Source organism: Pseudopodoces humilis, chromosome 5, assembly GCF_049639895.1.
Source record: "Pseudopodoces humilis isolate 2021_Gansu_Grassland_sample_001 chromosome 5, ASM4963989v1, whole genome shotgun sequence".
NCBI lineage: Eukaryota > Metazoa > Chordata > Aves > Passeriformes > Paridae > Pseudopodoces > Pseudopodoces humilis.
In genome coordinates this window covers 62,638,758-62,652,389 of record NC_142204.1, presented here as the reverse complement: position 1 = coordinate 62,652,389, position 13,632 = coordinate 62,638,758, and the positions used below count along the sequence as shown (strand labels likewise).

The 13,632-nt window shown below is 38.0% G+C and overlaps 1 long non-coding RNA gene across 2 annotated transcripts; it reads right to left on the bottom strand.

Moving 5' to 3' along the window:
- Nucleotides 1-5,686: 5,686 nt before the first annotated feature.
- On the bottom strand, nt 5,687-11,344 carry LOC106628334 (uncharacterized). 2 transcript variants are annotated; one of them, XR_015772603.1, is made up of 3 exons: nt 11,210-11,344; nt 9,783-9,847; nt 5,687-8,543 (listed from the first exon to the last, which is right to left on the bottom strand). It is a non-coding gene; the product is annotated as an uncharacterized LOC106628334 (long non-coding RNA). The 2 variants fall into 2 exon arrangements; XR_001331670.2 differs by having other exon boundaries at nt 5,687-7,757.
- Between the last annotated feature and the right edge of the window lie 2,288 nt (nt 11,345-13,632).

Below are 13,632 nucleotides of genomic sequence, written 5' to 3'. Positions count from 1 at the left end.
CAAACATCTTCTCCCCTGCCATGGTTTATGGTGACTGCAGCTTTACAATGCTGTTTTGTTTCTCTCTGGTGAGTGGGCTGGTGTGTAGTGCTGGGGAGAGGGGCAGGAGGAGCTCCCTCGGACACCATCCTTTATTTCCCTGTCTCCTGGGAGTGAGCAGTAGCAGCAAGCCCAGCTTGACCCATTTTCCCACCACCTTCCTCTTCCTTCCTTCTAGGGGGAGCTGCTCAGCCCCAGACAACCTCTTGTGCCAGGTCTATTTCTTGGAGTAGCAAAATTCAGAATTAATTCCAAGGCTTGCTCTGTCTTATGTTCAAGGGGTGGGAATTTCTGTGCCAGGTAAAGCTAAAATCTAGGAAAACATTGAGAGACAACTTGAAGGAAAAATGTGACTCCAGAACAAATAAAGATTAATCCTATGGTTCCATTTTATTTCCTATGAAATGCTTTATAGAACATAGAAAAGGGAAGATGCAGCACAACATGATATGAGGACAGTGTAATCTTATTTTCTCTGAAATCTCCCCTAGAGGATTCCATTACACTTACCTGTCTAAGGGTAGCTTCAGATTTTTCATTTAATTTCAGGTTTCCATTAGAGGACATAACTAATCTTTTCTCTGGGAGACTACTTCTAAAACTCACCCTAACATAAAACTTTGTTTATAAATACATTTATTATTGATGTGCTTTTGTGTGTCTGTTTCAGTACTTTTCCAAACAAGTGAAAAAACGTGGCTTGAGGATTTCACTAGTTCCTTCCCAGTTTGCATACAGAATTTGCTTTCCCATCTCTTTCTATCTTTTTATGAACTGTGTGATTTTAATTTAACAGTATTTTTATTTTAGAGCCTCAGCCATACATGTTATAAATTCTGGTAAAATTCTGATTTCACCCTTAGAAAAACACTAACAAACACCCTTTTTGGTTTTGCTTCAAATCTCACATCTAAGGCAAAAAAACTCTAAGAGGCAAAATGGGGAATGAAAAAGGGTTTGTAGGAGAAAGAGAGAGAGACAAACTTTATCATCTTGGGGATGGGGGCTATATTGGTGGGCCGTGGCTTGAGGTGTGGTCATATATTTATGTCATAATAATAAACTCTGGAAGTCCTTAAGAGGACCTGCATGATGTATCCTGACAAGAATTTAGTCATGTATCACCTTTATCTTCATGATTATCCCTGACTGGGAGGGCCCCACACTGAGTTCCTCTGAACAAACCACCAGGGAGGATGTGGAGAACCCATAACCAGAACGATGAGAAAATCCCAAATTCTTCTGCTGCTGCTGCTGCTGCACTGGGGCTTTCTAGTGGAACACATGCTGCAGAGATTGCTTCTCCTGTTCTGGCTGCCTAACAAACTTTGATTTTTTATCTGGAATTTATTGTTTGTCTGAGGTCCTGTGGAATACAAAATAAGAACTTAATACATTTCTTAGTATTCTTTTTTCAATATCTAGTATGAGTTTACTCTAAACTCCTTGAATTCCTCAACAGCATCAGCTGGCAGAGGGATAATTCTTCTGTGACTGAAGATAGGGTTTCTAGACTGCCAGCACATCATGTAATTTGGCTTACATTTTTAGAATTTTCTCTGTCTGAACACAGATAAACACCAAAACCACAGGATGAGACTGAGCTTGAGTCTATGTTAACCACATATTTTTGCTGGTTACTTGAATGTTCAGATCATTTGAATGGGTATGAATAATGGTCCAGCAGAAGAGGGATGGGACTGCTGTGATTTGTGTAACTGAGATAAACAGGAGGTGGCCAGAACTCTGTTATCCATTCATGGGTACTGTAATCTAAAATTCTTATATTTCCTTGTGCTCCTTCTTCTTAAGGGAAACTCACATAAGTGGGGCAGCTGAGGGACTCACAGCCTGCAGAGGGTGGACTGATTAATTCTCTATCTTTTTTCCTTTAACACTGCTCTTCAGCTTCATAAGCACCAGGTCCCCCATTTCAGATCCAGTATCAGTACAGGGCTTCAGGAAGTCCCCTGTCCAGTCCTGCTTTATCTTTGGATCTCACCACTTCCTGGTGTAACACCATGAAATTAAGGGAGAGAAGATGAGGAAAATATGTAGAAAAAAGAAGCAATACGTACAAAATTAGAACAAAGTGATATGTGCATTACTGCTGCATCTAAGCATTCATGAAGAAACAATACAACAAAAGGTTCTGGTTTGAGGCAGAATGGAAAAGATGAACAGCAATATACTTTATAAACACTGCCTGTGGAATTATTGAAAGCTTTTGTAGAAGGAAGGCATGCATTAATGCTTGTAAATGTCCTGGTGATCAGTTAGTTGCCATCAATGTTAAGGAGTCAGTTCCTATGTTCCCTGAGTTACTAGGGTCCCTGACACACATCACTATCCATTCTTTTATTCCTGGTGTTACCATAGCACTTAAATGCATCAAGTGGGTATCAGGCCTTTTTCTGTGTCCAGCTGAGCAGAAATGCAGCACAAGCCTGGACTTCCAATAACTGGAAAATATAGTGCTCAACTATGAATATAATTTCCAACTGGATAACAAGACATAGGGCTTCCCTGAAATCTTGTTTGAACAGATCCACTCTTGCAAAACTCCCTCTGCAGGCTCTTTGTAATTATCAATCAGTGAAACAATAAAAGATGGAGGGGAAGGAAGATCAGGAACAATATAATGAGCACACCTCCCTAAATATGAGGAGGTTTCAGCCCAAGACCTTTGTTTTCTATCACCACCTAAGCAATGTTCTAGTTTTTATTAAATGCTCAACAAAAGAAGGAAACAGGTAGTAGTTAAAGTAGCTTAAAGTAGTTAAACAATTCTCTTAATAGCTGTTTTCAAGTCTTGAATACATCCTTAATAAACCAAAACATTTTAGGAATTTCTGAAGTAAAGATCCATTCATATCTCCTAAGGTAATAAGACTTCCACAGACTTATATGCTCCTATTGTGAAAAACACACAAGATAAGTTTCAGATCACCAATTTTGGTGCCAATGAGAAACCTGAAGAACAATTAAGAATTTGGGGAAGAATTAAGAGAATTTCAGTATTCACTGTCGAGCTTGATGTGACCCTGAATGTGGTCAGGTTCAGATTTATATTTTATGCCATAAGGTCCTTCAAATAATCTTCATCAGAGCAGCCACAGATATTTCCACTTATCTCTCATCCTCAATCAGACTTTAAAAGATGAGTTTAACTCTCCAAAAAGAGGGGAGAACATCCTTATTCTGGTTTAACCAGTTGTCAAGTACTAGATATAAAGAAAAAATATGTATTTTCTTGAGTGCCTATCCACTACAGAGAACTGAACCACTAGACTACAGAGACATCTTACTTTATGACCTCCTTCTTAGCATTTTCTCTTGTTGGTAGAAAAGTCTGAGCTAAATTTCACACTCAACACCTCTTTGGAGAGTTCAGGCAGTCTCCTGGAGGCTCCTACCACTGATTGCAGCAGGAACCTTGCTGACCAGCTTGAGCACTCTGACTCACCTCACAGGCCCAGGTCAGCCCTACCACATATTGGGGTGGTTAATCCATAATGTCAGAGTCATTTTGAATGGCCATTTTGAATCTGGGTGAAATCAGCAGCTGCAAACTGAGGTAACTAGGAATTCCTCAGTTAATCTGGACTAAATTCTGTGCAGCTTTTCCTTTCTTATCTTTTTTTTTTTTTTTTTTTTTTTTTTTAATACTGTTTTGTTTACTCAGGACTCCCCTTTGAGTCCTGGAATCCTGTGAAAAGCAAGGAATGACCATGTATTTGGAGGCTCTAGAAAAAAGCCCTCAGCCTAAACAAAGCTTCTCAAATCCTTGTAATTTTCTTTAAAGTAAATAAATAGGGGTGCTCTAATCTGGCCTACATTAAGGCATATGTTACAATATTTCAGTGTATCGTTCAGGAAGGAAAGAGAAACAATCACGAGGATCTTTGTAGATAGCCAAAAAGACTATTTGAGGAAGAAGTCACTGAGCTAGCTAAATTTTGTAAAGGCACACTAGGATTCATGTGAATTAAAAGAGAAATGAAATGTAATAGTACCTAGGACTTCAAAAACTTCAAAAGTTGCATTCTGTCTCTCTGCATTAAATATGCTGGATTTAGTTTGCCATGACACTGTCTGATACATGACTATTGTGGTTATGATTTCCATAAACTTCACATATAACATCTTACAGTGCTATACTTCCACTACAGTTAGAAAGTTTTCAGAAGATCTAATAGAAACATTTCTTGTCTTAAATTATGACCTTTTTTTTTTTCTAACCTGCGCATTTGATTTCCATTCTCTTGAAAATGCTTGTTTGGTATTTTTAGGCTATTTGAACACTTCTGCATTTCATTTCCTTGTTAGTTTATCTTCCAAACTTAAAAAAATCAGTGCTATTTTTTATTTTCACTGTGACCATTATTTTCATAAACTCATTATTTTCTAATGTCCAATGCAACTTGTCTTTGATTTGTTACCTAAACACCATAATCCCCTTGCATATTCTTTATCAATTAATAATGGAAAAACATATCTAAGCTGTCAAAACTATTACAAATAAAATAAATTTATGGTCATACATTCAGATTGCATATATTACACTAGATAAACACTTAAAAAAAAAAAAAATCAGTGTATTTCTTGCAAAAGTTAGATCATAAGAGGTCAGTTGCCCATTACATTCAGCTGGTGTTTATTTACAAAGTGGAAATGTGAATGTACATAAAATTTTTGTCTAGAATGTGCCTGTATTTTCAATCAGAAAATGTGCAACAAGGAGAAAGAAGACTTTTACCTCCATTATGAGCTTCTGCACTTAGCTCTAAGAGGCTTCTCTAAGGATATGATGAAACCAAGCACCTTCCCTTGTGTTATGAAACTCTGCTTATATTTCAGCCATGTACTGTTATTTCTGGGTAGAACTCTCCTTGACGATGTTAACTTGGATATTATCAGCTATAATTCCTTTCAGGTATGCCTGTTATGACAGATCTGTAACTCTAAGACAGGCATCATATTCAGAAGGTGTCTGTATATCCACTTTTTTCTTGCCCTTAGTATATTTGAAGAAATGAGGCTTTTTTGCTCCTCCTAAAGCCTTATCTCTTTTTTTTTTTTTCCCATAAGATTTCTATGTACACTCACACAGACTCAAAGCAATTCAGAACTCAGCCTGTAGTGAAACAGAGGTTTTTCTATAGTGGATCATAATTCAGTGTAGTCAGATACACAGTAACCAATTTTTTTATTGCTTGGGCAGTTCATTTATATTTATTTTTCTGCTAGAGAAAACAGTTTTGTTTTATTTCTGTTGGTCTGTCTTTTTGAGGTTGGGTATTTTTTGTTTTGTTTTGTTTTGTTTTCATTTTGAAACACATGAGTTCTGAACAAATGTTTTATTATTCAGACTGCAAGATAAGAACAGGTAGAATTTATCCCAGAGATGGATTCCATTCCTAGTTACCAACATCTGACATAAATCTGTCCTTGTAAAAATGACATTTAGATGAATGGTTAAACTATACAATTAATCTGGTAAAGGGAAATTAAATGTGTTATTTGACTTGAGGAATAGGGAAAAAATCCAACCACCCTACACACAAAAGATCTCTTGTCAACACAAAGATGAATGTAGCTGTCAACACAGGGACATTCCCTGTCCCCCATTGCCCTTAATCACCATTTCAGTTTGTATTCATAGATCAACCACTGGAGTATTTTAACAAAATATGTAATTTTATCAATAAAATTGCTGTATCATTTCATTTCTGTTACAACATGTTGGAAATTATCACTGGCTTTGGCCATTGTACAACTTTCTGTCTTTTTTCCAAACATTTTTTTTGGAGTACTCATGAATTTTTCCCAGCAGGTCCTGGAGTTTATCAGGATGTCTCTGGTGTGGCAGCCACCATCCACTGAGGGCAGCCTCCAGTAACCTCTGCAGGAAACTGCCACTAACAAGTCAGACGTGTCCAGGAACTGAAGTCTGAAAAAGCTTCTAACTTGGAAAACAGTGTTGTCCTAAACTGGGAAGCTGACCTTTGTCTCTTGGAGTCATTCTGGACATTGCTGACATTGTCAGCTGTCCAACAGCTTTGAGAAAATCAGTTCATCCATAGCTTCTGCACCAGCTACTTGCATGGGAGAAGGACACTATTAAAATTCTCCCTGGAGAGCTGCTGAATTTAGAACAGTGAAAAAAACCAGGATGATGCTGAGGAAAAGGATTTTCTTCTAGTGAGAAAAATGCTCAGAAGAACTTTTGTGACAGTGTAAGTGAGACAAAAAGGTTTTAGTCTTCTTGCTGAAGGCTTTTGGCAGCAAAAGATGAGACCTCTGCACTGCATACTTCAAACATGAGAGAAAACTGAACTGTCTATTATTTTTTATTGTCTATAAAAATGTCTGAAGGTGACTTCAAGTGTAAGCTTGTACACTATAGGAATCTGCAGACAGTTGCAACTCATGTCAAAATATACATTTCAAGATGGTAACAGCAGTGACAGAATAGTTTTATTAACCATTAATGATTTTAAATATTTATAAATAAAGAGTATGCATAACATAAAAGCAAGCAATAAAATAGTATATATACACAAAAACTGCAAAATCTCTCTTTTATCAGTAAGTTACACACTTGGCATGGAAATTGGTATGTTAGTCCCTGGCCTGCTTCAAGCATAAAACAGTATGTTTTGGATAAAGGGCTAGGGTGAAAAGGAAGAGAGAATGGAAGGATGAATTAAAGAAAGAAAGAGAGAAGGCAATTTACATTTTGTTATTGAATAATTTATGTTAATCTCATACATGTGTGTATTTTCCATGTAAGGGGTGTGAATTCTATTTAATGTTCATCAAAAACCAAAAAAGATAATTGGTTTATTATTGTCTGTCAATAAGTACACGTGTTAGGGAATTCTGAGATTTGCTTGACAGGATACTCTGTGTGCAGTATTTTTGTTCAAAATCATGTATTTAGAAATATTTACAACACATTTTTCATTATTGAAGTGAATAAGTAAACATATATAGAATTCAAATTTAGGTACACCTTTTCTGAGCTGAGGCGATTTACAGTTTATATGACACACATATAAACCTCCCACAGTGCAGACCAAGGCCAGTTTGCCTTGTTCTGACACTTTTTACCTGGGAGAAGAGACCAACCTCCACCTGTTTACAGCCTCCTTTCAGGCAGTTGTAGAGAGTGATAATGTCCCACTTGAGCCTCCTTTTCTCCAGAATAATCGTCCCCAGCTCCATCAGCTGCTCCTCAGTAGACTTGTGCCCCAGACCCTTCCCCAGCTCTGTTGCCCTTCTTTGGCAAGGCAATTTTACAGTTTACCCTTACTTACTGTGTCGGAGCGTATTTCCCAAGATGATGACACAGGGAGGATGCTGAGCACGTGGCTGATCAGAGCCTTGAGCAAAAAATGCTGCTTCTGGATACAGGCAGGCCAATAATTTCAACAGATTACCAGGGAGCACATCGCTGCCTGTTCTCTTTGAACATAGGACTTTCCAGGTGTTAACCTTGAGGACTCTCCACAAGCCAGAGAAGAATAATAAGCTGGTGGGAAATGCAGGAAGAGGCTGCTCTGCTCTTCGCTTGATAGTACTTAGGGTTTCAGCAGGAGTGGAAGGGAGCTGCCAGATGCCCACAGAACACTGAAGGACCACTTTGTTGAATAAGTTTTGTGTTCCTGAGTCACATGGGTATTGCCCACACACAGGGATTGGGATAGATGGTGCTGTAAAATAAGCAGGATGCTGCAGCCATCTAACAGAAGTGCCATGTCAGCTCCAGAACATGTGACTCACACCTATAGGAGCTGAGAACAATTATCACAGTCCAGCTCAGGTCTATTAATAAACTGTCACTCTTCAAACCAAGCGGGTTGTAAGCAATCTGCCTTTAGTTGTGCCAATATTGTCTGGCCAAGTGTATGAAATGTTCAGGGGATATCATAAGCACATCAAATTCTTTTTTGGGACTGTCCTGAGACATACAAGCACAGAGAATCCAGTTCCAGGAAAATTGCCAGGCACACTTGAGTTTACTAATACAGCTGATGCCCATAAATTCAACATATAACTGAGGGCGGGGGGAAAATACTGAGTAAGAAGGCATTTTTCTTTTTGTCACATGCCACAAGATATTCCATGAGAGCAGGTGATATGGAAAAGCAGTGTGCATGGCTGAACCATGTCTGTAAGGAGCAGTTTAACTGCAGAGTGGAAATCTGAACAGAGTATGGGATTGGATACATGCGTCTGTGTGTATGTTTGTTTGATCACAAACACAGGAGTCCAGCCCTGCAGCATCTGTGCTTCAGAGAGATTTAAGAAGTGAGCAGATACAAATGAAATATAAGACCCAAGCAGAGCACCACACTGAAGCACGAGCTGTGACTGCTTAGCCAGCAGGACCGTAGCAGGTTTGTGAGCTGGAATCACACAGGGCAGGGCCTGGCATCCGACCAGCAGCTCAGCCCACAGAGCTCAGCCCACTGAGCTGACTTTTCATCAGGGTGACTCTGGAGAGGCAGAGGGCACGCAGATAAATAGTCTGACAGAGCTGTGTGAAATATCAGTAACACAGCTTGCCAGCTGCACAGCACGTTAAAATAAGAGACAGGCACTGCAGTGACTTCTGAAGAAAATGTCACCCTGCATCCCATGAAAGTGCTACCACAACAGATTTAGTAATAAATACAAAAAGACAACATCAATTTCCAGAATAAACAAAACATTTCAGACATTGAACACTACAACATGGAGTAACTCAAGTTATCCTACAGAGTGTCTTAAACACCTGCAGCCTTATCTTGCAGAATCTGTAATGAGAAAATTACTCAAACAAGCAAATATGAAACAGATATTGTACAAAAAACTGGCAGATTCTGCTCTGCATTTCAGTTAGAGGAAGGCTTAAATAGAGCTAACTTTGAGACATGAAAGAAAGGGAAGAAATTAAAGAGACATTTTCACAAAACATCTGTAACTGCCAAGAAAACAAGATCTCAAAAGACTAGAACTAAGAGCATTTAGAGAATAAAACAGGAGAGATATTTAATTCTGGAAAAGATTGTCTGATTTTGAGAAGCAAAAAACATCATCCCTGAAGGCATAGACTAATATGCTGACTGAAGGTATGGTAGTGTTCCCCATCTCAACATGTCATTTTATAATTACCCAATTATATTTCTTTTTGACCCTTTGTTGAAGGCGTAGACCCACTCCTGTCTGTGATTTCTTAAGGAACAACACTTAGACACTACTGGCATTCACAAAATGTCTGACTAGTCTTGTAGGCCCTTCCCTTTCCTTTGCACTGAAGTCCTGACCTCAACTCTTATGAGACCTGAGTTTTCATTCTTCCCATCAATTTATTGAATGTGGGTGGAGTTCTTAACATATGTACTTAGGATCTTCCTTCCCAAATACCCAGGGGGCCTGATCTGTGCTCAATCCATTCAGGAGAGTAAGAAAAACATTTTGTTTTTGTTTTTCCTTCCCTATCTAAGAACGGAACATTTTGGGGTGGAGGCCAGCCTAGCTCAGGAAGAAATGTTCAGCTGTTTAAGATTTCTCTGAGGGCAGTGGGAGCTGAGAAGAATGAGATAATTTCCCTTTTCCCTTGAATTCTTCGCAGGACAATGCATATTTTTCTAGGGGAAGTGTCAGCTAGAGTTGTATTAATTAGAACACTGCTTCACAACTAGAATGGAAGAATACAAAAAACATCCCCAAAGAGTTAAAATTCCCAATATTACCTTCATATGCTGCATGGTTTGGGATGAGGTATACCATGTCACCATCTCACAGTACTGCAGGATACCTGCAAGAGAGAAAACACTTCAGGTATTCAGCTAAAGACCTTAAAAAGTTAGGGAGATCTGACCATGGAGGAAGGCAATGTATAGGACTAAATCAGAGGCTAAAATAGTTACAAACCACAACGATAGTAAGAGTCAACTTTTCTTCTCTGAAGAAATAACTTTTCTTTCAGAAGTTACACTGAGCAAGATAAAGAGTTGAAGAGTTTTCCCAGGATTATTTCAATATTATAGATATTACCTTACCACATTTAGGTGCCATGCTTTATCCTTTTAAATATTTAACATAGGGTTACAATTATATTAATCTTTAAAAAATATTAAAATAATTTAAATTTGTTTAAAAAATCCTCTCTAAAAACCTATCAAATTAAGGATCTTATTTAGTTATTATGTCCTGGAATGTGAATGAAAGAACAAATATAACACAGCAGATGTCAGTCAGCTTCCATAAGTATGTAATATAAGAATCCATGCTAAATAAAACAGATTGAAGTGCGTTAGCTCAGTAGCAGAATAAGCTCTTCTACAGTTGTTTCTACAGGTATTGTTGAAATATGACAACAGCTCTTATGAAAATCTGGTGGACACCTTCCACACAGAATAGTTGATATCCTGGAAATCACTCCAATCTCCGAAACTACACACTTGCATCCTTGTCAGCATTTAGAAATCATATCTTATCCAGCCACTACACAGCTGTGTCGGTACAGAGCTGCATGGATTCTGATGAGGGGATTGAAATCACAAGTTTTTTAGCTGGGAAAAGTCTGCCAAATAAAAGATAAGGAATGTAAATCTGCTGGGAAAATATGTCTTTATTTTTTTCCATAATTTGTATTGCATGTTTGTTTGACAATAAAAGCAAAGGTTAAAATATTTGTTATTTAAAAGATTCTACAAGTCAAATCAGAATTGTGTTTGCATTTACTCTTTATTAATTTCTGGCTATCAAGGAACAATGGGACTTGATGAGTCAATATATGGCTCTACAGGGAATTGGAATTGTTCAGAGTGGGATGTTGACAAAATATTTCCTCATTGTTTTAAGCTCTTTTTTTTTTTTTTAATGTACTTTTTGACTGTTCACCTTGTACTAGAAAATTAATTCTTTCATCAGAGACAGCAGGCATCACCCATTTTCCCATTAAGATTCCCTTTTTCTTTTTTTCCCTTTTTCTCCCCTTTCTGAACATACCAGGTGTATCTCTTACAGGAGTAAGCAGGAGAGAGTCTTGGACAATCCAGTGGGAAGTACATGAGTTCAAAGATCTGAAACCATTTTATAATGCACTAACTCCTGGCCTTTCTTTTCCATTTTCTTGTGTGAATCAGCAATAAACCACAAGAAAAATTAAACTTACCATAGCAGAGAGATCATTTGTTAATCTTTGTAGAAAGGTCAGGCCTGAAATATTTGCTGTTCTAATGTGAGAAGTCAGGGGAAGTTGCCAAGCTCAGTGCAGCTCTGTCAAACACTTCCCAAGCATCCTGTAAGCACAGACTGGAATATTGGTTCAAGAGACACTGAAGGGTTTGGGCTTTTATAGCTTTGCACTGGATGTTGTTTTTTTTCCCACAGGTCAGCCAAATATATATATCAAGTTTCAGACTTTTGGAATGACCAGTTCTTAATCTGCACACGGCAGCTCAGCCACACGTCTACTGTCAAAAATTGGTGTAGGACTCCTGATAACACAGGCAGTGTTTCAGCTGATGTACTGGCAAACTTGTCAGAGCTCAGTGGCTCTTACCTGGACCAACCTCAGCCAGTCAGTCCCCACTAGTGCTCAGTAACTTTTTTCTCACACAGTGTTGCATTCCGTTGAATCAGCATAAGCTGCAATTACAGAATGAAGGATAATGAGTGTACTGAAGCCACAGCAGCTCACCTATGTCATAGTGGGACTAAGATTTTCACAGAAAGGGAAAAGTATTTCTGCTTATATCAATACTTGAGGAAAAATGTTTGATAGGATTGAAAATGTAAGAACTCTTTATTGTTTTAAAAACATTTTCTTTAGACATCTGTAATGTTGTTTCTATCCTTTTTTTTTTTCACCTCTGTGAGCAGTAGAAATGAATGACCATTCCTTTTACCTTTCTCATAGAACTAAATGGCTTTGCAAATTTTGCAGTATCATCTCTGTACTAAGATAGAGCTAAGAGCCAAGATTTTCTTTTTTTTCTATTGCTATTTGGTAAGGTTTCCTAGAGAGAAGATGACAAATTGGGTGGTGAGGGGCTGAAATGACACAAAAATCTTAGATTTCACTTAGATTTTCATATTTATATCCTGTGCTGAAAAGGGAAACAGAAAGCTTAGGAAGAGGCAGAACAAATAAAAAAAAATATCAGGTCCTATGTTTTTGTTTATATTGAGGGTAAAAAAAAGAACTAAAACAAAGGCCTTGGTGGCCCAAATATATATTTTAAGCCCAATATATTTATAAAGCCCAAGCTTTATAAATTAAAGCTAAGGTAAAGCTAGTTGAAATTTCTCTAAGAAAACAAAAGAACTAGTTTTGTTAGGAGGGACTTCCTGTGGTCTCTAGTCTAACCCTCAGCTCTAAGTAGAAATAAATGCAAACCTAAAGTTTCCCAGGGCTTTTCATTGCTGAATTATGAGGCTTCCTCTGGGTCCATCTTACATTCCTGTGCAAAGCTGCCAGGAGGGTGTCAATGCAGCCTGAGCAGGGGACACAGCACAGCCCTGCCTGGGGACACCACCTCAGCTCCACAAACATTCTGACCCCGTGACTGGGGCCCAGTGCCAGAGATAAGGCTCAGAACAGGTCTCCAAAGCTAAAATATCTGTCACTGAGCAGGTATCGCTGCACATTGGAAATTACTAAAGTCTGGATGGGTTTGTCAATGTTTCAGTGGGTCTTTTTCCCACAGAAATGTTGCCAGTGGGAGGCACATTGCAAGAAATTCAGTAGCCAGACAAAAGAGATGAACAGTTTCCTCTGCTTGTAAAAGGCATTGTACTGTAGATTTTTCAAGCTTCCTTTATTTAGAAGCATACAGAAGGATTTGTATTAAAAGTTCCTAAATTTAGAGAAATCTATTCTTTCTAAAACTTCATCCTTTTTCATCCATGTCATTCCACTAAATTTTATCAGGGGAAAGGCAAAACATTCATTTTAGTGAAAAAGTGGAAAATATTAACAAATTCCAGTCTGAAAAATTATAAATTCAAAGTCCTAAAGTAAGAGACAAAATTTAAAAGGTATGACTTTCCTTAGCTATTCCTCTTTCTGTGGCTAGGACATATTTAGTACTTTCAGATGAAATTGAAAATGAAAGCCTAAGTTACTTGAGAATTCTGTTACCAGGAGAATCTATATAATTTGCCAAAAAAATCCCAGACCGGTAAAACTTCAATACAAAATAAAAATTTGCAACTGGAATCTGAAATGCCCTATCCAAGTATTTTGAAGAGATTTTGAAACAACCTTTCAGGCAGTCTGAGAGCTGGTACAGCTGCAGAATGCTTTAGTGAACGCTCTATATTTAATCAGCACCACCTAGAGTGAATCACCAGAAACAACTCCAGCCCCAAAACCTATATTCTTTACAAAGCATAACTTCATTTCAAAGGAGCATTTTCCAGACTTACCTTCAAAGATTTCCATACCAAATTAAGGTGGTTGAAACAATAGAAGAGAAGCAAGGTGAGACCATATTTTTATTATTGCTCCTAGAAGAGCTCAAGAAAAGATATTAAAAAACATTTTAGAATCAACTGAACCCTGTAAGGCATTCTCTATTGGTTCTGGCTTAA